Source organism: Erpetoichthys calabaricus, chromosome 4, assembly GCF_900747795.2.
Source record: "Erpetoichthys calabaricus chromosome 4, fErpCal1.3, whole genome shotgun sequence".
Classification (NCBI taxonomy): Eukaryota; Metazoa; Chordata; class Cladistia; order Polypteriformes; family Polypteridae; genus Erpetoichthys; species Erpetoichthys calabaricus.
The window spans coordinates 316,811,577-316,838,873 of NC_041397.2; the positions used below are offsets into that span (position 1 = coordinate 316,811,577).

The following is a 27,297-nucleotide window of genomic DNA, read 5'->3' on the forward strand; positions in this document are numbered from 1 at the left end:
GAATTATTCCAACAAGAAAAAGGTATTAGAATCAAGCAAAATTATCTGCCAATATAGTGAGAAAGTTTAACTTGTTAACTTGTTAAATTTTCTAAAAATGAGATTATATATCTTACACATACAAATCTACTCAAGTCAGTTATTCTTAAAATAAAAAAAACAAGATCTATTATTTCTTTTCAAGATTATCTGCCTTGTTAAGATTTCATTTTTTGCAGTGCAGCAGATCTTTCAAGTGGTCATTTTCATACCTATGTTTCACAAAAAAAGTATCCTCTTCTGAAGGTTTCGACTTCAAATATGCCAAAAGACCCGCATCTCCGACGCCTGAAACTGACGCCTTATTTTCATCGTCATCAAACCAAGAGTTACACCAGGTTTTACCAACTCAAACACAGAAGAAAATAAAAAACGCAGGGCTCGATACACAAATAACATCCAAAAGAATCAAATAAAAAAATCTTCTGAAAAAAATCCTGCTGCTCATCGACAAGCAGTTGCAAGATTTTAAAAATTACATCCTGAAGTTCACAGGCAAGCTGCTACCAATTATCAACACACGCATCTTGAGAAACACAGAGAGATTCAGTCTCAGTATCATACAATACCTGAAGGAGACTAACTATGATGTTCAGGCTTTGGACAAGTTCATGACTGAAAATGAGGGTACATTAACCGCAGAACAAAAGTTAACGTACAATAAAATTATAACCTGTGTAGAGACAAACGCGGGACGACTTTTCTTTTTAGACGATCCAAGTGGCACCGGAAAAACCTACCTCATTAACTTGATCTTGGCGAAAGTGAGGAGCACTCACGCCTCTTCCGGAATCTCCGCCACGCTGCTAGAAGGTGGTCTAACTGCACATGCAGCTTTTAAGTTGCCGTTCGACCTAACACGTGTGGAGACCCCCATATACAACATATCAAAACAAAGCAATCTTGGCAAAATATTAAAAAACACTAAGTCTGGGATGAAATTACAATGGCGCACAAGGGAGGCGTCGAGGCTATAAATAGGACTCTACAGGACATTCGCGGTAACAAAAACCTGATGGGTGGTGTGACAATGCTGTTGGCAGGAGATTTTCGCCAAACTTTACCTGTGGTACCTAGAGGAACCCAAGCTGATGAAATTAAAGCCTGTCTGAAAAGATCTGTTTTGTGGCCCTCAATAGAAATCCTCAAACTTACCAAAAATATGAGAGTATATCTGAAAGGCGATGTATCAGCTGCTCAATTTTCAGATATTTTAATGAAAATAGGAAACGGTGATTATCCATCATCAGATGATATAATTGTTGTCCTGGACGAGTTGTGCACATTAGTGACTACTGTCCAGTAACTGATAGATCACATTTATCCAGGCATTGCTCAAATACAGAATAAGCCCATAGAATGGTTTTGTGAACGAGCCATTTTGACTCCAAAAAACGATCAAGCTGCATTCATTAGTGACATGTTGCTGAAGTCCTTTGACAGAGAAGAAATGGTGTACAAGTCGATAGACACTGTCTGTAATGCAGATGAAGCCGTTAACTATCCGGTAGAGTTTATAAATTCCCTTAAACCACCGGGTCTTCCATACCATAAGCTTACTCTGCGGAAGGGCACACCCATAATGCTCCTTCGGAATTTAAAACCACTGAAACTCTGTAATGGCACTAGACTGCAAGTCAAAGCCCTGCATGTAATCGAAGCCATTATTTTGACTGGGTGTGCTCAAGGAGAAAAAGTGTTCGTGCCACACATTCCTCTAATATCCAATGACCTCCCCTTTGACTTTGAGGGGAAATTGCAGTCTCTTAAAGTATGCTTCGCCATGACGATAAACAAGTCTCAGGGCCAAACTTTGAAATACGCTGGCGTAGATTTAAGGGAAGATTGTTTCTCCCACGGTCAGTTTTACGTAGCTTGCTCAAGCGTAAGTTCGCCCACGAGCCTGGTAATATTAGTGCCGCCCAATAAACAAACAAAAAATATTGTTTATAAGGAAATCCTCTAAAAACCAATTAAATATTTACACTCACACGACGTCAGAAGTTCCACGCGAACAAAGTCATGGGCAATAACTATAACTTCATATATATATTTCGAAAAAAAAAGTATATTAAAACAGAGTCCCACGCGGACGAAGTCGCGGGTAAAAGCTAGTATATGTATATATACAGTTGTGCTTGAATGTTTGTGAACCCTTTAGAATTTTCTATATTTCTGCATAAATATGACCTAAAACATCATCAGATTTTCACTCAAGTCCTAAAAGTAGATAAAGAGAAACCAGTTAAACAAATGAGACAAAAATATTATACTTGGTCATTTATTTCTTAAGGAAAATGATCGAATATTACATATTTGTGAGTGGCAAAAGTATGTGAACCTTTGCTTTCAGTATCTGGTGTGACCCCCCCTTTGCAGCAATAACCGTAACTAAACGTTTCCGGTAACTGATGATCAGTCCTGCACACCGGCTTGGAGGAATTTTCGCCCATTCCTCCGTACAGAACAGCTTCAACTCTGGGATGTTGGTGGGTTTCCTCACATTAACTGCTCGCTTCAGGTCCTTCCACAACATTTCGATTGGATTAAGGTCAGGACTTTGACTTGGCCATTCCAAAACATTAACTTTATTCTTCTTTAACCATTCTTTGGTAGAACGACTTGTGTGCTTAGGGTCGTTGTCTTGCTGCATGACCCACCTTCTCTTGAGATTCAGTTCTTGGACAGATGTCCTGACATTTTCCTTTAGAATTCTCTGATATAATTCAGAATTCATTGTTCCATCAATGAAGGCAAGCTGTCCTGGCCCAGATGCAGCGAAACAGGCCCAAACCATGACACTACCACCACCATGTTTCACAGATGGCATAAGGTTCTTATGCTGGAATACAGTGTTTTCCTTTCTCCAAACATAACACTTTTCATTTAAACCAAAAAGCTCTATTTTGGTCTCATCTGTCCACAAAACATTCTTCCAATAGCCTTGTGGTTTGTCCACGTGATCTAGCAAACTGCAGACGAGCAGCAATGTTTTTTTGGAGAGCAGTGGCTTTCTCCTAGCAACCCTGCCATGCACACCATTGTTGTTCAGTGTTCTCCTGATGGTGGACTCATGAACATGAACATTAGCCAATGTGAGAGAGGCCTTCAGTTGCTTAGAAGTTACCCTGGGGTCCTTTGTGACCTCGCCGACTATTACACACCTTGCTCTTGGAGTGATCTTTGTTGGTCGACCTCTCCTGGGGAGGGTAACAATGGTCTTGAATTTCCTCCATTTGTACACAGTCTGTCTGACTGTGGATTGGTGGAGTCCAAACTCTTTAGAGATGATTTTGTAACCTTTTCCAGCCTGACAACAACTCTTTTTCTGAGGTCCTCAGAAATCTCCTTTGTTCGTGCCATGATACACTTCCACAAACATGTTGTGAAGAGCAGACTTTGATAGATCCCTGTTCTTTAAATAACACAGGGTGCCCACTCACACCTGCTTGCCATCCCATTGATTGAAAACACCGGACTCGAATTTCACCTTCAAACTAACTGCTAATCCTAGAGGTTCACATACTTTTGCCACTCACAAATATGTAATATTCAATCATTTTCCTTAATAAATAAATGACCAAGTATAATATTTTTGTCTCATTTGTTTAACTGGTTTCTCTTTATCTACTTTTAGGACTTGAGTGAAAATCTGATGATGTTTTATGTCATATTTATGCAGAAATATAGAAAATTATAAAGGGTTCACAAACTTTGAAGCACAACTGTATGTATGTGTTTGTTTGTTAGATGTGTGGCAGTGATCATGAGTCCTGTGCTGTGCTTCCAGTCCCTATGTTGGTGGCACAAATCATCATGCAGTTGTCCCACTACAAGTAATCCATTTCTTTCAGTTTCTTTTGACCTCCTCTGTTTGCTATAACTATAACTAATCTGTATAATTCTTTATGAAATATTTGGAATTTTGTAACTGACCATATGTTCTTTCTGGATTTTCACCATTGCCCCTTGTGTAAAGGTATTACAGGAAAGGTATTTAAAGAATACTCCATCACATATTTTTATGTTTTTTCTTACCGTGTTGTTAGTCCTGGAAACAATGGGCTCCAGTGATGTTAGGCTCACATCTTCGGTTTGCCTGTCTAAAAACAAACAAAACAAACTCCATTGTAAAACTCTGTAGTAGAAAGACCAGGTATTTCACCGGTACACAATTCTCTGCTGAGAAAGTTTCCTGGCTATTGTCGTTCAACTCACCCCTTGTGCTTCTCTGTTATTTATTGTTTTGTTAGTCCTTTGATCCTTTTGTATTGCGCTTTTGGTTCTTGAAGTTTTGCCTTTATTTTTGGTTTCCCTCTTTGTTTGTTGTAGACTTGATTTTTGTACTAATTAAGGCAGTACTGTTATGCATGTGTGTTAGAGGACCATCTTACAGGCTCAACGAGACAAGAGAGGGCGATGCCACTAACATCATCACCTTGTTCTTTCTCCACAGTGCCAAGAAGCTGCCCAGTGATGGCATTTGATCTCAACCCTTGAGATCCAGCTGCCATAAAACCCCGGAAGTCCCAGAAAGGGGCATCATTACTGGCTTGAGAAAACCACTGGACCAGGCTCCACTAGCAGCGACAGCTTCCAGAACTTCATTTAATGGAATTCCTGTATACAGGACATACACTGAAGAGCATCTTTTTCTTTTTTGTTTATTAGCTTTGTCCTCAGACAATAATAGAGATGAACCAGTTGTCACCCCAAAATTTCACTGTCTGCAGAGCTGTCATTCTTGAACCCAGCCACAGTATAAATTATAGCAATCATCTGTATGGAATAACTAAGAAAGCAGAATAATTGGATTGTTGAAATAAATAAAAAAGTAAAAAGTTTTATTCTTCTTAATGGTTAAAATAAAAATAAAAAAAAAACAAACACAATAGTGTGTTTAGCAATATTTCAATAAGAAAAGAAAAAGGTTGTAACTATTTACATCCCTGGCTGTGGGATAATTTGTCTGAGTATCATGCATTTGTGTTAAAGATCTGAACTTATCACTGGAGACCAGAACATGTCTTAGCATGACATACATACAGCTCGAGGTCATTTCATCTCAAGCACTTGGAGAAAGAGGATGGCAAACACGTCGAACTGCGAGTTTACCTAGAAATTGACAAATTGAAAGCATCTGTTGTGAACTGGAGTCCCAAAGCACCCAAGTTTTAAAAACCTGCATAACCACTTCCAATAAAGCCCACTAGAGGGGGATATACCGCCAAACACCAGCTAGATAAACAAGCAAACACAGAAACTGCATAAGAAAAAGAATTTATTTTTCACAGAAATGTTATGCCACACAGTTAAGCTCTGTAGGACCTCCACACAGGGCATTCTGGAATGGCGTCTTCATGTGCCAAAAAGTAGAGGCCATGATTATGGTAGATCAGTTATCTTTAATGTTATTGTCTATTAACTTGGCATTTCAGTAGGCACTTTTTCCCCAGTCACCCATACTCATTTGATGTTAAAGGTCAGTTCCCAATGGATTTCCTGAGTGTTGACACTGCATCAGACAGCATATTGTATATTATAATTCAGCCATGAGAACAGGGACCTTCTAAGAGAAAATCCCATTGACATTTTCTCAAAGACTGTTACTGTGGATAAAATGTTGGTTCATCACATGACCCTGAAAAATAAAGAGTCTGTGAAATGGAATCATACGGAGTCCCCAACCCCCAAGAAGTTCTGTGTAAAGCAGTTGGCCGAATAAGTCATGGCAGAAGTGTTCTGGGATACAAGTGGTGTTCTGCTGTTGAAATTTATGCCACACAAGTCAATCATCATTGGGGAAACCTATGCTTCCACAGTGGAGTCATTACATGAAACATCATGGGAAACTGTCAGCAGGTGTGATATTCCTTCACAGCAACACACCATCCCACAGATCTAAAAAAAAAAAATTTGAAGGCTGTGATCAGCGAATGAGGCTCCATAGAAGAACCACGAAATGTGCATACACACCTTTTCACACAAAAATTGGTATTTATAAAAGAAACCTTGATGGGAGAACATATTGGCAACCAACAGGGCGCACCAGAGAGCCCCAAACACAACCTCACAGACAAGTCCCTTTCAAATAAAACTGGTTTATTTTCACAGTTACCTTCCATAAAGGTTCCAATAACACAATAAGCATAGTGCTTCTTAGTTTCTCTCTGTTTTCTCCTCCTCTTCACCTTCCAGCTTTGTCCATTACTACCCAACTTTGACTTGCCTGGATGAAAGCAAGTGGCCTCTTTAATCTTAGATTCTGGAAGTATTCCTGGGCTAGGGCATAGCCTGATAGAAATACTTCCGGATCAGTCGGAAGTCCCACCAGGGATTGTTAACCCCATCATTTCCCCCTGGCAGTCCCCCCAAGAACACCACAGGACTGCATCAATGGACTACAGGTTCCAGCATGCCCTGTGTGATATGTGTGGGAACTTTAAGCCCGGGAGGTTGCTACCTAACATCCAGGGGGAGGAAGTGTACCAAATCAGTTGTCCTCCCCAGTTCTTCTATTATACTGGTCTCCTGGCCAGGTACTCCTTCTGTATCTAACTCAGCTGGGACACCAGTGTATCCATTCTGGCATCGACATCCCCTGCCTGTCTTCTGCGCATGATAGGATGTTTTTTACCCTGTTTCTTGGAGTGTCATAGGGCTGGCCTCCCATTTGGATAAGGAACCATGCTCCTCCCCAACCGGGCTACCCACTCGTGTATCGTCCATTACAATGTATATTTACAGCACTCTGTCCCATGCGTATGCAACATTTTGGAGAAACTGGAAAATGGCAACACCCTTGATCAAGGAGGGAAATGCAGCTAAACCAGGTAAATGATAACTTACATGTATAAAAATATCCTTTAGTCATTATTACAATATGTGTTAACATGACAAACAAACCTAAAAATTAATAAATGCAGAGTTTCACACAGGTGCGTGTAGGAGGACGTTGCATAGACCAAGCAAAGGTAATTCCATGCTAGGCCATGGGGTGGTGGAGTGCATTAAACCTTCTCCTGTTATCTGTACAGACCAGCCGTGGTAAAACCTAGATGATTCAGAGCTGGTGGCATCACTTCCAGTACCCAGAAGAACAACAGGAGATTGGAAGTCAAACCAAAACATGGACTATGCCACTGTAATAATGAACAGACTCAATACACTTAAAAAGGTTTGGGGCAGCTACCCGTGTAATATTCCTGGCTGCAAAAGGCTTTTCAATAGCACAGAGATGTTCACAATACTGAGTACAAAACAGAACTGCCGAGGGTTTGCAAAGATGGTGGCTTTAAGGGATCAGACCGGAAGTGATGTTCTTCTGACGTCAGTCTGTGCGCCAGACATGATGTTCTTCTGGGCTCCAGAACTGGAAGTGACGTCACCAGCTCTGAATCAGACAAGTTTTCTTCCCATGGCTGGTCTGTAGAGATAACAGGAGAAGGTTTAGTGCAACCCGTCACCCCCTGGCCTGGCGTGTAATTACCTTTGCTTGGTCCACACAACATCCTCCTACTCGCACGTGTGTGACAAGAGTATATTAGTTCCCTTTTAAGAGTGCCAATGCTGTGTATTTGCAATGAAGAACTTTTTATTTTTCTGGTCAGTTTACAGTGCATCCGGAAAGTATTCCCAGCGCATCACTTTTTCCACATTTTGTTATGTTACAGCCTTATTCCAAAATGGATTAAATTCATTTTTTTCCTCAGAATTCTACACACAACACCCCATAATGACAATGTGAAAAAAGCTTACTTGAGGTTTTTGCAAATTTATTAAAAATAAAAAAATTGAGAAAGCACATGTACCTAAGAATGCACAGCCTTTGCCATGAAGCTCAAAATTGAGCTCAGGTGCATCCTGTTTCCCCTGATCATCCTTGAGATGTTTCTGCAGCTTCATTGGAGTCCACCTGTGGTAAATTCAGTTGACTGGACATGATTTGGAAAGGCACACACCTGTCTATATAAGGTCCCACAGTTGACAGTTCATGTCAGAGCACAAGCCAAGCATGAAGTCAAAGGAATTGTCTGTAGACCTCCGAGACAGGATTGTCTCAAGGCACAAATCTGGGGAAGGTTACAGAAAAATTTCTGCTGCTTTGAAGGTCCCAATGAGCACAGTGGCCTCCATCATCCGTAAGTGGAAGAAGTTCGAAACCACCAGGACTCTTCCTAGAGCTGGCTGGCCATCTAAACTGAGCGATCGGGGGAGAAGGGCCTTAGTCAGGGAGGTGAGCAAGAAGCCGATGGTCACTCTGTCAGAGCTCCAGAGGTCCTCCAGAGAACCTTCCAGAAGGACAACCATCTCTTCAGCAATCCACCAATCAGGCCTGTATGGTAGAGTGACCAGATGGAAGCCACTCCTTAGTAAAAGGCACATGGCAGCCCGCCTGGAGTTTGCCAAAAGGCACCTGAAGGACTCTCAGACCATGAGAAAGAAAATTCTCTGGTCTGATGAGACAAAGATTGAACTCTTTGGTGTGAATGCCAGGCATCACGTTTGGAGGAAACCAGGCACCGCTCATCACCAGGCCAATACCATCCCTACAGTGAAGCATGGTGGTGGCAGCATCATGATGTGGGGATGTTTTTCAGAGGCAGGGACTGGGAGACTGTGTGTACTCCGTAGTCTGTCCCGTTTCACTCTGGGGCGTGGGTGTGACTCCTCTTTTTTGTGTGCTATGGGCGCATTGCCTCATTTCTTATTTCTGTTAGTGGAGCTGTTTCGTCATTACTCCTGCGATCTCAGTGGATCGCGCTGTTTCGTTTTTAAGTTTATGGGCGCGTTGCCTCATTTCTTATTTATGTTAGTGTGTGTACTCCGTAGTCTGTCCCGTTTCACTCTGGGACGTGGGTCTGACTCCTGTAACCTGCTCTCCATGTGTTTGGCCCTGTTCTTTAACCTCTTTGACGTTTTACTTTGTTTCCTACTCTGTCTTTTATTTCTAACCTCGCTTTATCCTGCTTGCGGCATTTTCAGACGGTTCGTAGTCTCTCCCGTTTACACTCTGGGGAGGGGGGCTTTGTGTGGCGCCTGTGCACTATGTCTCCTGCGTCCACGGGCAGGTCCCTGCGTCCATATCCGGTTTACCATTCTCGTTTAGTAATATGGATATGAATTTTAAAGTTTCCTTGCTTATTGAGTCTTATATTTCTAGTTTTGACCTGTGCATTTTTCTGCAAGATTGAAGCAAATCAAAACTTGATGATATAAAGAACTCAACTGCTTTCGTGCTTTGGTAAAAAAAAAAATATTTTAGAATGTTAACTCTATTAAAGAAAACTATAAATAATGTACATATTTAAGATTTAAATAAAACCATTTAAAATAGAGACAAATCCAAACTTATATTGATACTTTTAAACTGTACCAGTTGGTGGCAGCATTAACACAACTCAGTTTAGATCCCAGTGTAGTTTCATTTACTGTCAGGTACAGTAGTTTCAGTGTTGTACAATAAACTATAATGTTGCTCCTTCAAAGCATGGCTAAAGATTTTAGAATGCAGAAACAGCTATATAATAATTTAATTTGTAAAAATGCCCACTAAGGTACCAAGACAATGAGCATCCACCTCTTGAACTTAAATTGTGCTGCTGCATTTTACTTTCAGTAAATAAACAAAAGAAAACAAAACAAAAAGGTGTCTTGATTCAGCAATTAAAATGATAGTATTTATTTGAAACACGGTTAATACATAATAACAATAATAACAAAATATATAATTTTTTTAAGTAAAATGATTTTATTTACTTTAGTTATAGATGCACTAAAAAGCAAAAACAAATTCTTTAAACAATTTTCGTGGTTGTATATCTCTCTATTATAAAAAAAAATGAGACAAGACTATTTTTAAAAAAAAAATGAGACAAGACTATTTTTTAAAAAAAAATGAGACAAGACTATTTCCCGGGGATAAGACGTGATCTTTTAAAGAGAGACAGAGAGACACATTCACTTTCCGTGAGACGGTCAAGTCACGTCATACTTACAACCTTCAGACGCAAGTCCCATGATACACATGCAGAGCAGGTTAGAGATAATGGAAGTAGGAAAATTTGAAAGTCTCATAAAATGAGAGTAAAGATCGCATTAGCGCAAACAAATGGAAAATATTACTCTGAGAAATAACGGAACAGCGAAAAGAGAGAGCGAAAATTCAGGTGCTATACAGGCTTTTAAACATTCGAAGCTCCACATAAAATGCAGATCATGTGGCACGGCAGCAGCAGCTTCTCGAGCAAAGAGGAGGTGAAAAACACACCTGTTACTTGTTTCCCATTGTATCACCATTTAAGAGGGGTTTCGGAGGAATGGCCACAACTGCTTGCGGTGAGCTCACCCCCCAACTTCACAACGGGTGGAGGGGTAGGAGAGCGAAGTGCAGATTATGCGTGAGGGCAGCAGCAGCACAGCAACAGCTAATCGAGCAAAGAGGAGCTAAAAAAAATTATTTGTTTCCTCTAGTATCACCGTTTAAGAGGAGTTTCGGAGAAGCAGCCGCTGGCGGGTGGGGGGGGTGGGGAAGGGTTGGTGAGCGAAGCGAAGCCACCTAGTGACTAAATAAAATCATGGGGCGCACATAAATGAATTGATTCAAACAATATTTGAAACTTGTTTAGCATGGTGGGGAATTACAATGTTGTTGTTTTTTTTAATAGTTTATGATGAAAGTCAGTCATCTTCCAACCCGCTATATCCTAACTACAGGGTCACGGGGGTCTGCTGGAGCCAGTCCCAGCTAACACAGGGTGCAAGGCAGGAAACAAACCCCGGGCAAGGCACCAGCCCACCACAGGGCACACACTCACCCACACACCAAGCACACACACACGGGACAATTTAGGATCTCCAATGCACCTAACCTCCATGTCTTTGGACGGTGGAAGGAAACCCACGTGACAAGGGGAAAACATGCAAACTCCACACAGGGTGGACCTGGGAAGCGAACCCAGGTCTCCTTACTGTGAGGCAGCAGTGCTACCACTGCGCCACCAAATGATGAAAGTAGCTATTCTATTAATTGATTGAATTAATTACTTTATGTGTGTCCCATGATTTTATTTTGTCACATATAAATCTAGAGATGGGAGTAGATTCACACCTAGTAGCATGGATCGTGGACTATCTTAGAGACAGACCTCAGTATGTGAGTCTCGGGAACTGCACATCTGACATTGTGGTCAGCAGCATAGGAGAGCCGCAGGGGACTGTACTTTCTCCGGTCCTGTTCAGCCAACATACATCAGACTTCCAATACAACTCGGAGTCCTGCCACGTGCAAAAGTTCACTGCCGGCACTGCTATCGTGGGCTGCATCAGGAGTGGGCAGGAGGAGGAGTATAGGAACCTCATCAAGGACTTTATTAAATGGTGCGACTCAAACCACCTACAACTGAACACCAGCAAAACCAAGGAGCTGGTGGTGGATTTTAGGAGGCCCAGGCCCCTCATGGACCCCGTGATCATCAGAGGTGACTGTGTGCAGAGGGTACAGACCTATAAATACCTGGGAGTGCAGCTGGATGATAAATTAGACTGGACTGCCAATACTGATGCTCTGTGTAAGAGAGGACAGAGCAGACTATACTTCATTAGAAGGCTGGCGTCCTTCAACATCTGTAATAAGATGCTGCAGATGTTCTATCAGATGGTTGTGGTGAGCGCCCTCTTCTACGCGGTGGTGTGCTGGGGAGGCAGCATAAAGAAGAGGGACGTCTCACGCCTGGACAAACTGGTGACGAAGGCAGGCTCTATTGTAGGCACGGAGCTGGACAGTTTGACATCCGTGGCAGAGTGACGGGCGCTGAGCAGACTCCTGTCAATCATGGAGAATCCACTGCATCCATTGAACACGATCATCTCCAGACAGAGGAGCAGCTTCAGCGACAGACTGCTATCACCATTGTGCTACACTGACAGACTGAGGAGATTGTTCCTCCGACACACTATGTGACTCTTCAATTCCACCAGAGGGGGTAAACGTTAACATTATTCAAAGTTTTTGTCTGTCTGTTATACCTGCATTGTTATCACTCTTTAATTTAATATTGTTTATTGTATCAGTATGCTGCTGCTGGAGTACTGTATGGGAATTTCCCCTTGGGATTAATAAAGTATCTATCTATCTATCTATCTATCTATCTATCTATCTATCTATCTATCTATCTATCTATCTATCTATCTATCTATCATATAGTGCCTTTCATCTATCTATCTATCTATCTATCTATCTATCTATCTATCTATCTATCTATCTATCTATCTATCTATCTATCTATCTATCTATCATATAGTGCCTTTCATCTATCTATCTATCTATCTATCTATCTATCTATCTATCTATCTATCTATCTATCTATCTATCTATCTATCTATCTATCATATAGTGCCTTTCATCTATCTATCTGTCTATCTATCTATCTATCTATAACCACGAAAACTGTGGTTAAAGAAAAATTTATATTTTGTTTTTTAGTGCATTTATAACTAATGTAAATAAAATTGTTTTATTTAAAAGAAAAAAATTGTATATTTTATTTTTCGCTTTTTAGTCTTTGAAAGTATTACATAATATACTGTGTCTTCTTTGCGGAATTATTTGAATACTAAAAAGAATTATGTTTTGGTCTCTGTTTTTCTGTTGAGGCTCTTATACGATTAGCGCTCGGTTGCTGCAAAAAAAAATATCAACGACAGAACGGTAAACGTATGCCAATACTTCCTCAATGTGATTATCAAGGCTACTCCTTCGCAAGAGTCAACAAGTAAAATCGTCCCACATATTTACCGACTGCACTCACTGGAAGAGGCAAGTGGGGGCAATCTGATGCGTCTCTCGCTTGTATGCTCCGATATCTCACTATATTCCGTCTCCATCATTGTTGCGTGTGTATTATTTGGAATCGCAAAACTATTGATTACGGAGAAATTTGTTATGAAATTGCATTGGTTTTGAAGCATTATTGTACTGTCATTGATACTGAACACATATGCAAAATTTAAAAATTTTTTTTTGCCAAAAGTGGGTTTAAAATTAGTTGCAAGATTTGATCCTGACAAATAAACAGACGGAGGAGTCAAGTTAAGTACACTCGTTTAATAATAAAAATAGTAATACACACATGAAAAAAATGGTAGTACAGTGTACAGTCAAGTATAGTTTAACAATTGTTAATTGTAGGGAGAGCAGAACTGACCAGACGTGCTATTGTGTTGCCTACTCTCGTGTGCCTTACATATGTTTAATGCATTTACCCAGAAAGACACAGACATAAAGACCTTATTCTCTGATATACTGATCATGAGTGATGCTGGCACAACTTGGCGATCCTGAGTACTCCACAAAGGGACTCACTAGCCTTGGCTTGAACAGACCAGACAGGTATCTCATAGACACATGGAGACTGAGGCACCTTAGCTATAGTCATTTACCCAAGCAATCTGTTACTCCTTACCATGCTGTTTACTATTTGAGGCAATGTAAGAACATAAGAAATTTGACAAATGAGAGGAAACTATTCTGTTCATCAAGCCCATTTGTTTAGATAGAAGCTAAGCTGTCCCAAAATCTCATCCAGATTTTTCTTAAAGGATCTCAAGGTTTCTGCTTCAACTTCATGTCTTGGTAGTTTGTTCAGGATTCCCACAACTTTCTGTGTAAAGAATTGCTTCCTGGCTTCACTCCTAAATGCACTTCCCTCTAATTTTCATTTGTACCATTAAATTGAAAGAATGTTGCACTCCTTTATCAATGCCTTTCGTATTTTGAAGACCTGGATGAAGGGTTAGTCTCCTCTGCTTAGACTAAACAGGTTTATTCTCTGAGTCTGTCACACTACGACAGGCCCTTAAGTCCTGGTTGATCTCCTCTGCACAGCTTCAAGTGCTGCTTTGTCTTTTTTCCAGTCGAGATGTGGTCTTACTGGTGTGTTATATAGTCTAAGCATGATATCTCTCAATTTTTTTAACAATATTTTACAATATAGCCTAACATTTATTTGCCTTCTGTAATGAAAATGGTGATTCAACATAAACCCCTAAATCCTTTTCAGCGGTTGCTTCCTTCAGCTCAGTGTCTCTTATCTTCTGTTTATACAGTAATTAATGTTCCTTTTGCCAGAGTGGAACACTTTGCACTTTTCTGTGTTAAACTCAATTTTCCAAATGTGCATTCAGTTCTGAAGAATGTCCAAGTCTTTCTGAATTGTTTTTGATGTGTCTTTGGTGTTTGATTCCTCCAATTTGAACGATATCTTCAAGCCAAGAATGAGTCGCCAGCTTAAGGAAAGGGAATTTGGACTATAGGGAGATAATTAAGCCCAGTGAAACCTAAGCAAGTTGGAATAGAATAATGCCCACCTCAAGCTCCAAAGCCAAAGGGTCAGAACAGTCTGCTCTACCAAAACATTAACCTAAACATTGACATAGTAAATTCGTCATTAGATACGGGGGTCTTCCCAGACTGTCTTAAGACTGCGGTAGTTAAACCTCTACTTAAGAAAAATAACCTCGACTCCTCTGCTCTTGAAAATTTTAGACCCATCTCTAACCTGCCTTTCTTAAGTAAAATTCTAGAGAAGGCAGTCATTATACAGTTAAATGAGCACCTCAATAAACATGCTATTCTTGATAAATTTCAGTCAGGTTTTAGAACAAATCACAGCACAGAAACTGTACTCGTTAAAGTAGTAAATGACTTGCGGGTAAATGCAGACAGAGGCCATTTATCTATTCTCATCCTCTTAGATCTGAGTGCCGCATTTGACACCATTGATCAAAATATTCTTATAAATCGCCTTAGTCAGTGGGTGGGCCTCTCTGGCAGTGTCTTAAATTGGTTTGAATCCTACCTGGCAGGGAGAAAATTCTTTGTTAGTTGTGGTAATTACAACTCAAAGACACATGATATTCTATATGGTGTTCATAAGGCTCTATCCTGGGTCCACTGCTCTTCTCAATCTACATGCTTCCATTAGGTCAGATTATCTCAGGGCACAACGTGAGCTACCACAGCTATGCTGATGACACACAACTGTATTTATCAATAGCACCTGATGACCCCAAATCTCTTGATTCGCTAACACAATGTCTAACTTGTATCTCAGAATGGATGAATAGTAACTTTCTCAAGTTAAATAAAGAGAAAATCGATATCTTAGTGATTGGCAATAATGGATACAATGAGGCTATTAGAAATAAACTGGATGCATTAGGATTAAAAGTCAAAACGGAGGTAAAAATCTTAGGGGTAACCGTTGACTGTAATCTGAGTTTTATATTGCATATTAATCAGATCACTAGGACAGCATTTTTTCACTTAAGAAACATAGCAAAAGTTAGACCTCTTATATCATCAAAAGATGCAGAGAAATTAGTTCACGTGTTTGTTTTCAGTCGACTAGATTACTGTAACGCACTCCTCTCAGGACTACCCAAAAAAGACATCAATCGTTTGCAATTAGTGCAGAATGCAGCTGCTAGAATCCTTACCAGGAAAAGAAAATCCGAACACATTTCTCCAGTTTTGATGTCACTACACTGGTTACTTGTGTCTTTCAGAATTGACTTTAAAATTCTGCTTATGGTTTATAAAGCCTTAAATAATCTCGCTCCATCTTATATATCGGAATGTCTGACGTCTTATATTCCAAATCGCAACCTCAGATCCTCAACTGAGTGTCTCCTTAGAATTCCAAGAGCAAAACTTAAAAGAAGTGGTGAGGCGGCCTTCTGCTGTTATGCACCTAAAATCTGGAATAGTCTGCCAGTAGGAATTCGCCAGGCTAATACAGTGGAGCACTTTAAAAAACTACTGAAAACACATTACTTTAACATGGCCTTCTCATGACTTCACTGTAATTTAATCCTGATACTCTGTATATCCAATTCATTATAATAACTATTCATTCAGAATCTGTACTAACCCCTACTCTCTCTTCTGTTTCCTTTTCCGGTGTCCTTTTGGTGGTGGCTTGCGCCACCACCATCTACCCAAAGCACCATGATGTTCCAACAATGATGGATGGATTAAAAGCCAGAAGTCTGTATGACCATCACCATCAAGTGACTCCCTAACTACAAAGAGGACTATTTCATTTATGTTAGGTAGAATGACCAGGGGGGACTGGGTGGTCTCGTGGCCTGGAACCCCTACAGATTTTATTTATTTTTTTCTGTCCACCCTGGCCATCGGACCTTACTCCTTTTCTATGTTAACTAATGTTGTCTTATTTTAATTTCTTATTTTGTCTTTTATTTTTCTTTTCTTCATTATGTAAAGCACTTTGAGCTACTTTTTGTATGAAAATGTGCTATATAAATAAATGTTGTTGTTGTTGTTGTTGTAACCTCAACCATGGAAACCAAAGCCTAACTCTTACTCTAGAGCCTAAGGCTAACTCTAGGCTCAAAAACCTAACTCTAAGCCTAGGGGTAATTCTGTGGCTAAACTTAACATGCAGGTTAACCCTACTAGTGAGCCACTAACTCTGTGGGTAAGAAAGTCACAATCTGCTCACACCAGTCAAAGCTCACTGGGCTCTCTGTAACCAATAGAGCTTAAGACTGATTTATACTTCTGTGTTGAGCTGCGCCGTCAAAAGAAGTTTATACTTCTGTATCATTCCGTTCCACTAACACATGCCTTAATGCTAGTTGGTGGTGTTTTCAACATGCAAGAAAAGTGAATGATCCATTCAGTGTTTGCCCTCCAGGATCACCGCTCCTCTTGTTACACATTTTCTTCTACTTGTACTTCGTACTTGACCCTCAGATTTCGGATAAACTCTAGCTGCAGACCACCAGAGCTCCACTCCATTGAGAAGGTTGTCACCTTATATTATATGTCTCAGTGATAACATCTGGATAGAGTATGGTTAAGATTAGGGTTGGGGGACGGTTATCTGACTCACAGCAAGTAAACTAAGGGACAAAAACTTGCCCAGTGCAGCTACTGAATCACGGACCAGCAGAGGTCTGCAGCTGCACCCATCTCCACATTTTTCCACTTTTCATACATTTGCCAACTTTCAAATCAAAAATGTTTCAGGAAATACATAATTGGCAAACTGGCCAATCGGAGTCGAAAGGGTCTGTGTAGGGTTCACGTTGACATGATGTGCGGTCACATTTTTGAGGAGGTCTGCATCAGGCTACTTCATAGGTACTTCATAGCCTACATGGATACTGGCATACCTATAGTGTAGGCTCAATGCTTAAGCATAAATCAGCGTTTACAGGAGCGGCCAGAAGAAAGCATCGTCTGACTCACTATGTGCAGAAAGCAAGGAGATAAAATTTGAGGTGGTGGAGTGGTTTACAGTTAGGATGGGCAGAAATAAATAAATGCTTTTTTTTTTTCTGGAATCTTCACATGGCATTGCTCTGAAGAACCACTCGGGCACCTTGATCGTTTAAGAGTGTACTTCAGGCTTCTGGAACGTTTCTTTGTTGAATGTTTAAAATACAATAAGGAATGGCAATGTGTAGCACCAGATGCTCAGTTTCAGTGGATTTTTGAATATTTGAGCCACAATTGACACTTTATGAGGAAAAATAATAACAATTTGATGTGCTATAGTGCAAACTCCTGCTGTTAAGGTCCAGTTGTTATTTCATGTACGAATATGACAATTCTTTTATTTGGTAATTGGCTGTTTCTTTTCTGATAATGTATAATCATTAATTAATAACAAATACATTTTGCTATTTTGTGAAAATGCTATTGCCTCTGGAGTTCCATCCAAAATGTCCTAAATTCTGTCCTGTAAAATGACCCTGTGATCTGTGCACCTCACTGTGTAACGAAAAGGCCAGTGTCTGAACATCCCACATAAGTTGTAGGCTAATATGTGGAAAAATAATGTCCAGGGCTACCCTGAGATTTCAATATATGTTGGAGCGTAAAATGCACCGGAGATTCTCACCTTGAAAGAAGGCTCTAGGAGTCGAAGGATAGGCAAACAGAGTAATTAGTATTATTGGAATAAACAATAACGTGAACTCAACCCAATTAAGCCAAGCCGAGTTTAGTCCCAAACAAGCCAAAAGTTACAGTTTATATAATCATTTCTTATCATTTTGACCTCGCTTGAAACAGTTCATTCGCTGCTTATTTTGACTCCCTATTCTAGTTGGTCCCTTGCAGGCCCTTTCTGTAGCCAGCAATATTTCTCTTAACTTGTCACACATTATCATTGTTTGTTTCCCTTATGGGCGGCACGGTGGCGCAGTGGGTAGCGCTGCTGCCTCGCAGTTGGGAGACCTGGGGACCTGGGTTCGCTTCCCGGGTCCTCCCTGCGTGGAGTCTGCATGTTCTCCCCGTGTCTGTGTGGGTTTCCTCCCACAGTCAAAAGACATGCAGGTTAGGTGGATTGGCGATTCTAAATTGGCCCTAGTGTGTGCTTGGTGTGTGGGTGTGTTTGTGTGTGTCCTGCGGTGGGTTGGCACCCTGCCCAGGATTGGTTCCTGCCTTGTGCCCTGTGTTGGCTGGGATTGGCTCCAGCAGACCCCCGTGACCCTGTGTTCGGATTCAGCGGGTTGGACAATGGATGGATGGATGGATGTTTCCCTTATTTCCAAACTGGCCCTCAACCTGCAGGTGTTCCCCCTTCTCTGACCTCGGATTGTCTCCATTTATCATTCTCCCCCTTCTCCATTCTTTTGGGTTATTAAATATTGGTGGTTTCTCTCTGAGCTCAAATAAAAAAGAAATATGGCATATGCCTTTATTTAACTACTAGCTGAAATACCCAGTGGTGCTCGGGAGGAAAGTAAAGTTTTTTTTTAATTGTCTGAGAAAAATATAATTATGGAGCACACCAGAAATGTTCAGAGCATAAACTGGATAATTAACAATATAATTAAGAAATAAGTGACAAATTAATTTTTGTTTTGAGATGTAGTAATAAGTTTTTACATGCAGAATTTTTGACGACGAAAATAAAAGTCAATTAAATTAATATTGGTATTAGGTTGATTTAATTCTATTATGACTACAACGTTGTTACAATAAGAATAATGCAAGATGAAAATTTTGTTAACAAAATCAAATATTAAATGACTAATAATACTACAGTATTTTTGTGATAAAACTCTGAGCGTCAACTTAATGATAACATATATACAAGACCGCAAGATTGTTACAGTCTGCTTTATATATAAGATTGTGGCTAATTGTTGGAGATGTGTTTATTAGAAGCTGCTTTGTGGAATAAAAACTGTTTATTGTATTTATATTCTTATACAGTATTGTGGACTGTATTGCTGTGTCTGGGGCTCTGTCGCCCCCTTGTGGTTACCAAGCGTCAACTGGATGATAACATACACTCTTGCATTCTGCTTTATATATATAAGATAGCTGTACCCCGTGGCTGCGCCCACATAGTAATGAAACAGGGCAAACTTTAAAAATCGATAGACGTTGGCAATGTATCTGATCGTGTTCAGCTCTGATGGGAGAGCGTTCCCTGCGTGGGGAGAAAAGCACATGGCCTATGAGCAGCTACTCTATAAAACACACGTAGCTCTGATCTCTGTCTCAAAAACGTCAAACGTTACTCCTTAACAATCTGTAGATGATGATGTCTGTTGATCAAACAGGTCTCACTAGCTAAGCGGAGGCGAGGTGCACTCCAACACGTGGTGAGATGTAGACTAACTCGAACAGAGACAGGCGAGTGAATGAGGAAGGCCCCGCCCCCCTGCTCTCGGCCCACAGACAGTCTGTTGGATTTGCATAAATACATCGGTACTGTAAGTGAACTGTGGTACTTAGCGTGATGAGAGAAGTCACAAAATCAACCGGAAAGTTCAAGCAAATTATAGAAAACAACCTGATGTAAATCCGTTAAGTAATTCTCTCATGAAAAGCGGACAGACATACAGACAGAACACGCTAGGACCACAAAATTTTTAAAACCGTTTCTTAGCGAGCACCTATGGGCCAAGGGTAACCTACATTCCAAATTTCAAGTCCCAAGTCCTTATGGTTCAGGAGATTTCGTGATGAGTGAGTCAGTGGTATTTGGCTTTTAGATATATACTGTAGATATACTGTAGATTTACTTGGCATATCTGATTTGTGTAAAAGTTCTACCTTAAGTTCTAATGCTTATAAAAGTTCATATTAAGTTTACAACTACTTGTGCTAATACATAACTTTGTATTTTCCATATATGAAGGGATTGTTAATGAGGTATAGTGAAGCTTTCATTAAAGTTTCTAGAACAGACTGGAAGCCTGTGCAGTGCGGTAGTAAAAATGTAATAATATGCTACAGATAACTAAAAACAGTTGATCCCTGCCTTGTGCCAAGCACTGGACACTGGACAAGACAGTTGGAAACCCGGATGAACACAATGAATATAGTGAATAACAGAAGAGCTATAATTACAACAAGGGTGAGGAATGTCCATCCTGGAGGGCCGCAGTGGCTGCAGGTTTTTGTTCCAACCAAGTCAATTATTGCTGATAAAGCACTTATTGCTCAAGTGACATTTTTATGCTTTGTTTTAGTGGTGTTGCTTGTTAACATTCCCCACCCTTAACTGCTTATTTTAGTCTTAAACATGCAGCTACATGCAGGTTTTTTTTTAAAATCCCCCTTTATTAACAATAAGATGAAAATGACAAAAGAAGCAGCAGTTCTCCATCTAACGTGTCTCCATTTACATCTGTGTGTATTCATCATGAACTGTCTGGATTAATAAAACATTTGGAAGGAAACTGAAGAGAAAAAGTGAAGGACTGAGAATCACTCGTCCATTTCACCCTTCAAATCATTTGGATGAGATCCTTGGAAAGGAAAATAAAAGTGCCCTATAAATATAACCTGATATGGCTAAACAAAAACACTAACAAGCCATGGAGTTGAATTAAAACGGGCCTGTTATTGCTAAGGATTGTTTTCTAATTAAGCAATTGGGTTGGAACAAAATCGTGCAGCGCCTGTGGCCTTCTTCCAGGACTGATGTTGCTCACCCCTGAATTAAAACATAAAAATACTAATGGTGGCAACTTGAAAAGGTTTTTTTTTTTTTTAAGTATTAACCTTCTACATTTGTTTTATGTTTATTTAACAATTTAAAGTTTAGTTCATAGTTCAATACTGAGGTGCTTAGTATAAATAATTATTAATTCAGATTTAGTTTTTTTTAATATAAAAACAATGCTGCCTCAAAGGGACCCTGCGATCCTGCATTGTAGTATGTAGAATGGGAAACTGAATAGATAGGACAGAACATTTTATATATGATGGCGCACATCGTAGTCTCCAACTATACCATAAAACCTCACATGATTTTTGATCGAGATACATCCGTTTGTATTAAAGTCAGTAGGAAGTCACACAGAAAGCACTCGTGTGCGTTTCAGCGGTTAAATCTACGCGACTGTTCTTGTAGAACACAAATGAGTAAAGGTGCCGCGGGACGGTGAGGGGGCCGCTCGAGCAACTCCATGAACAGATTATGCCGGCCAGCAGGAAAGGGCAACAATGTTTGTTTTTTTTTTCGAAGGAATATTCGCAGGCCTGCACGTTAGGTAAGCACCTCAAAGAATGTTTAGTTTTTCAAATAAATAAATACACCGGTAAATGGTTAAGTTGCCTTAGGTCTGTTTAAACCCTTTTCGGTCGGAATAAACAAACTGTCTGCAGTCCGACTAGAATATAACAGGTTTCGAAAAAAAAACATTCAACTGTCATAATGTCTTTCGTGAAACTATTGGAAGACATCCATTATCCAACCCATTATATCCTACATCTCAAATGTAATTACTGAACTACTCGTGTCGAGTAACTGATATAGCTTTTATATGTTATTTGATTTTTATTGTTCCAGGTCTCCTGAGCCTTTGTCTTCACGCCTGGACCTCTGTGGTGACATCTCCCCCGGGTGACACGGTGTCCCTGAACTGCTTGTACTCCACTAACAGCAGCAGTGACGGCTCATCGATGTTCTGGTACAGGCAGATCTCCGGCCGCCCCCCTGAGCCCATCCTGCAATCCTTCAGCCCTGACGGTACGTTCAGCTATTCTTACTTGAGGGCCGGAGAGCACTTTACACTGGAAAAAAATCACACCTTAGTCATCCGAAATGTCACTTGAGAAGACGTCGCTACTTATTACTGCACCAAGCTGGAAACGGACGTGTGGCGCTTCAGCGACGGGATCGAGCTGCGAGTGGACGGTAAGAGTGGGACTTCAGTCCTTTAACAGGAGGATTGCTTTGGTCCAAAATCTATATTACTAACCGAGAATGCTAAACCGGATGATGGACGCAGGCACATCCGGCCATGGGCCGTAGCTGCAAAAAGACGTACTGCGCAGGCGCAAAAAGAGTCCGCGAGAGTCGGCTGAGGAGCCGAGAAAGGCGGACAAAAGAGGGCGAGAGAGGCGGATGAGGGTCCGCGAGAGGCGCAGGCGCAAAAAGAGTCCGCGAGAGTCGGAGAAATGCGGACAAAAGAGGGCGACAAAGGCGGATGAGGGGCCGCGAGTGGCGGACAAGACCACAGAAAAAAGGAGTGAGCACATACAAAAAGGAGTCACACAAGCACCGAAAAAAGGAAAAGGCAAATAAAAAAGTACTCAACCGCGGGCAAAGCACAAAACACATTGCACACGAAACTAAACACAACAAAAAAAAAGAACAGACGAGCGCACAACGGCAAGGCACGACCACCCCCCTACAGGCACGGGACGGGACGGGACACACACCAAGAGGGGGATTCAACAAGCCCATGGAAGACAATAAAAAAGAACACAAAACCACCCCACAGACCCTACAAGCAAGGGACGGGACACACACAAAGAGGGGGATTCAAACAAGACACAGGAACACAAAAAGAAAGAAGACGTTCGCGCAACAACAATCCCCCCCACACATCCATAAGAAGTGACACCCAAAGCCACATATTCTAAAGTGAACGTCGACACCTTCACACTAGGCAGCATGGGTGTCGGCGTAGGTGTCAAGCCCATGGGACACAAAAAGAAAGAAGACGCTCGCGCAACAACAATCCTCAATACCCCCCCCCTCAATAAGAAGTGACACCCAAAACCACATTTCTAAAGGAAACGTCCATATTAAACATACGTCATCTCAACACCTTCACACTAGGCAGCATAGGTGTGAGCATAGGTGTATCTCCTTACAATAAAGCACTATTAACCGTTCAACTGCAGAAAAGGATACATATTAACAGTGAGTGCGATCCTCCTTATTTCGCAAAGCGGTGGCAAATCAATTAAAACTACAAAATAGCGCGTCACAAATAATGTACATGCAACAACGCGTCAGTCAAACGCCACAAGCAAAACATGCCCGTCGCAGACATCAATGCCAGACACCTGCTAAATGCTTACGCCAGTTGGCTGACAACGCCTTCAATAATGGGTCCACTATTGAGGAAAATTCATTGGGATTAATGAATGTCATTTGCAATCATTGTCATTCACTTAACTTCCCAGAAGAAACAACTGGCAATACAAATAATGAATTTACACGTAGTTGTCAAAAGGGTAAAATTAGACTGCCTCCTTTACATATAATCACCACGGACCCAGTGACATTGAAACAAAACCGGAATAAAGCACGGTCAGAAATTAAAGACAGAGTAGAAAGCAAAGTGAAACGTGATAAACAGGTTGAACAAGGGGGCCACGCACATGGACAGCAGGTTACAGATAATGAAGACCGGAATTCAAAAGCTTGAAAAACATGACCTCAACTGACCAAAGATACAAACTGAAACGAGAAAAACTACGGGGTCCGCAGTGGTCCAAAATGCACCGCGTAATAGTACGGACGAAGCTCTGTATTACCAGTGGGGGACTCCACAATGACACGGGCAAACGCTCCGTATTAAACGTGCGTCATCCGGACACGTAGCTGCCCAGCGGGCACGGGTTCAAAACGCCGGGGGTAGGCGAGCGAAGCGAGCAGGGGGCGGAGCCCCCTTGTGAATTCTTCTAAGCGGTTAATATCTCTACCGAAATGCATATACTAAACAATCAAATTCAGTCAGGTAATGAGGCAGTCTGTTCATTCCGTTATAAGTGTTCAAATCACTGAGAGTAATTCTGAGCAATATTAAGTCGTTCTGTATGTATGTATGTATGTGTATGTATGTGTATGTATATATACGATTCCCGTGTATTTTAATTAGTGATATTTTTTGTGTAAGAACAAAATTTATTGAATGACTTATGAACTGAACAATTTATAGTGACACAGTTTCTGCCTAAACCTGAGCAGTTCCAAAACCCCTGAACTCAAAATAATTATTTCTTAAATAAACTGAATTTAATTATTAGTTTGAGTAGTTATAGTAGCTGCACTGGGACTGTTCACGCAGGTCAACATGTCAATTAACTTGAACTTGCATCCCTTTGGAGAAGTGGGAGAAAAACATACATAATAATAATAATAATAATAATACATTTTATTTATATAGCACCTTTCCCATGATCGAGGTGCTTACATAGGAGAACATGCAAACTGCACATAGTAGAAAAGTGTATTCAATGCTAGAATGCTTTTTCCATTAATCAGGAGAGTTAATCACTGTATTACTGTGCTAAATTTCAAATTAACAAAATAAAATTGTATGTATTGCCTGTGGTACTTGAAAAGTAATAACCAAGACTAATTTTCAGAACTGTAAATACAGTTGTAGTAACTCTAAGCATTCAGAATACTTCTGCTCTGCACTAAATACAGACAGAAAACACTAACATACATTGATCTGTCTACACTCACTTTTCAAGTTCTTATGAACAGCTTTCCACCTGCTAACACATGCAGTGATCTGATCAGACAGTCCTGTGGTGTCAGTGCAGTACATAAGATCTTGTAGGTACAGCGTAGGTACTCCAGTTCATATTTTACATGAAATACCAGAATGTCAGAATGTGACCTCGGTGATGCTGATCATGGCATGACTGCTGGTGCCAGATAGGCAAGCGAAAGTATTTAAGTAAGTAAGCAAATGTTATTTATGTAGCACATTTCAAGAACAAATGTCAAAGTGATTTACAAACGATTATCACAGGCACTTGCACAAAAGCAAGTTAATATATTAAAACCAGGAATAAAATGCAATGACATACACAATAAAACTTGGCAAATTTAAACCGATTAAAACCAATAATAATATACTTAGACATACACAGTATAATTACACAATGGTGAGCTTGAATAATTAGGTATTAAGCACCTTTTGAAAATTTTCCACATTATCTACAGATCTCGCATATACAGGAAGAGAGTTCCATTAATTAGGGGCCACATGCCTCAAGTGCGGTCTCCTTTAGTCTTAAGTCTAGTATGTAGGTGTGGAAGAACAACACCAAGGAAGACAGGAGTGCAATTAGTCAATGATAGTTTATTTCAGAATTAATAAATGGATGAGTAGTGTGGAGCTTTCTGCTTGCAAGTCAGAAAAACTCTCACTTCCCCTTCTTCAGGCTGCTTATATAGTTTATTACCTGTCTGTTCCCTTTTCTAAAACACTTTTGCACTTGCTTCAGTGTTTCCACTTTGTGCAAGTTTTTTTGTATGTCATCACATTTTTATTCTTAAGCATAGAACATTTTTTTGTTAACGGTTGCTTTTAGGAAATTACAAACCATTCTTTTTTAATAGTTTTTGTCACCCTACTTTAAATATTCTTGCTTACACACACACTTACATTAGTCAACTGCTTATATCAGTGTATCAATATCAGTACATTAGTAATACATATATTGTAGCATTGCGTTATATATTGTAGCTTACACACAGGACAGCTAACAAACCCTATGCAGAAGACCTCAAAGACCTGGGGCCTCATGTATAAACGGTGCATACGCACAAAAATGTTGCATACTCCTGTTTCCACACTCAAATCGCGATGTATAAAAATTAAACTTGGCATAATGCCACACACATATTCACGCTAGCTCAATCCTTGGAGTATGCAAGTTCTCCGCTCGGTTTTACAAACTGGCGGCACCCAATGTCAAAGCAGTGCTTTTGTTCCAGTGTGCTTTTCCTTTCTTTTTTAGATCCACATCCCTGATGCGGCTTTATCATATACACTGAAATTAACCGCATATTGTTTATTAGTTTAAGGCATCTGAATGTAATTAACCTGTAACAATATAATGGTGCACAGAATGGCCAAACTATTCTAAATACTATAGCTGCTTTAGCATTGTTACTCTCAAGTATTTATATCACTCTATCGGAGTGTGGAATCACAGCTCAACAGCAGCTGATCAGAAAGAGAATTATCAGGATACAGCATCAAGCACACGCTGCCTCAGCCATGCTGTCTATTTGAACTGTTCCCATATGGTAAACGCTTCAGAGCCTTTCCTGTACTGCAGCGTTTCTCAACCTTTAAGTATTTGCGTCCCGAGTTTTCATGACAGTTGTAATCGTGCCCCCCTAACGTTTTTTTGAAAGGAGCCCGCTAATATCAATTTGTTCTTTTTTAAGTAATGGTATATCATAGATGCATATTTTATTATACCTACTTAACTTTTATCAACATTTATCTAACTCTATAGTTATTTTTCTAGTATCAAAATAAATGTAGTTTAAGTTAATTTGTTTTGGTTTCAATAGATGTATTTTTCATATTTTCAATTTTTGTTTCTTTTTTTCATATCTTCATGCCCCCCTTTATGTTACTTCACGCCCCCTAGGGGGGCCCGCCCCACAGGTTGAGAATCACTGCTGTACAAACCTCACAGTTCAGAAACAGTTTCATCCCAAGAGCTCTAAACGCACTCAATCAGTCCATCAAGTGCTCCTTGTAGAACTGTTTGTACTTATAAGTACAATCACCTCACTGTAAACTTGCAATACAGTTATTATATTACACAACCTGATCCACTTTATAAAGCGCGTATTTACATATGATGACGACATCATTTTAAGAAGAAATGCAGCAAAATATGTTTATTACATTATACAGATAAAATGTTAACATCATTTAAATAATCTATATTGTTAATAATTAAACATGTGAAGACACAGTGTCATGCCGCTAGCTAGTTCAGGGATTGTTCCTGCCTCACACTGTATTCTTGCTGGGCTGGCACGACACTGGAAGGATAGATGGATAGAATAATTAAACATGTACTACGAAGATATTTCAATGTTCCTTAAAAGTTTTGAAGAATCAGAGTTCTAAGATTACAGATGGCTTCACATTTATTGCAGAGCTGATTGTGTGGCGATTGGGTACTTGGAGAAAGAAAAG

At 40.3% G+C, this 27,297-nt stretch overlaps 1 long non-coding RNA gene across 1 annotated transcript in view; it reads left to right on the forward strand.

Moving 5' to 3' along the window:
- The first annotated feature begins 21,101 nt into the window (after positions 1-21,101).
- Positions 21,102-27,297, forward strand: part of LOC114641145 (uncharacterized) — a 37,479-nt gene continuing 31,283 nt past the window's right edge. The window contains exons 1-2 of the long non-coding RNA XR_007934686.1: positions 21,102-21,588; positions 21,888-22,235. This is a non-coding gene — a long non-coding RNA (uncharacterized LOC114641145). The remainder of the gene's footprint in view (positions 21,589-21,887; positions 22,236-27,297) is intronic.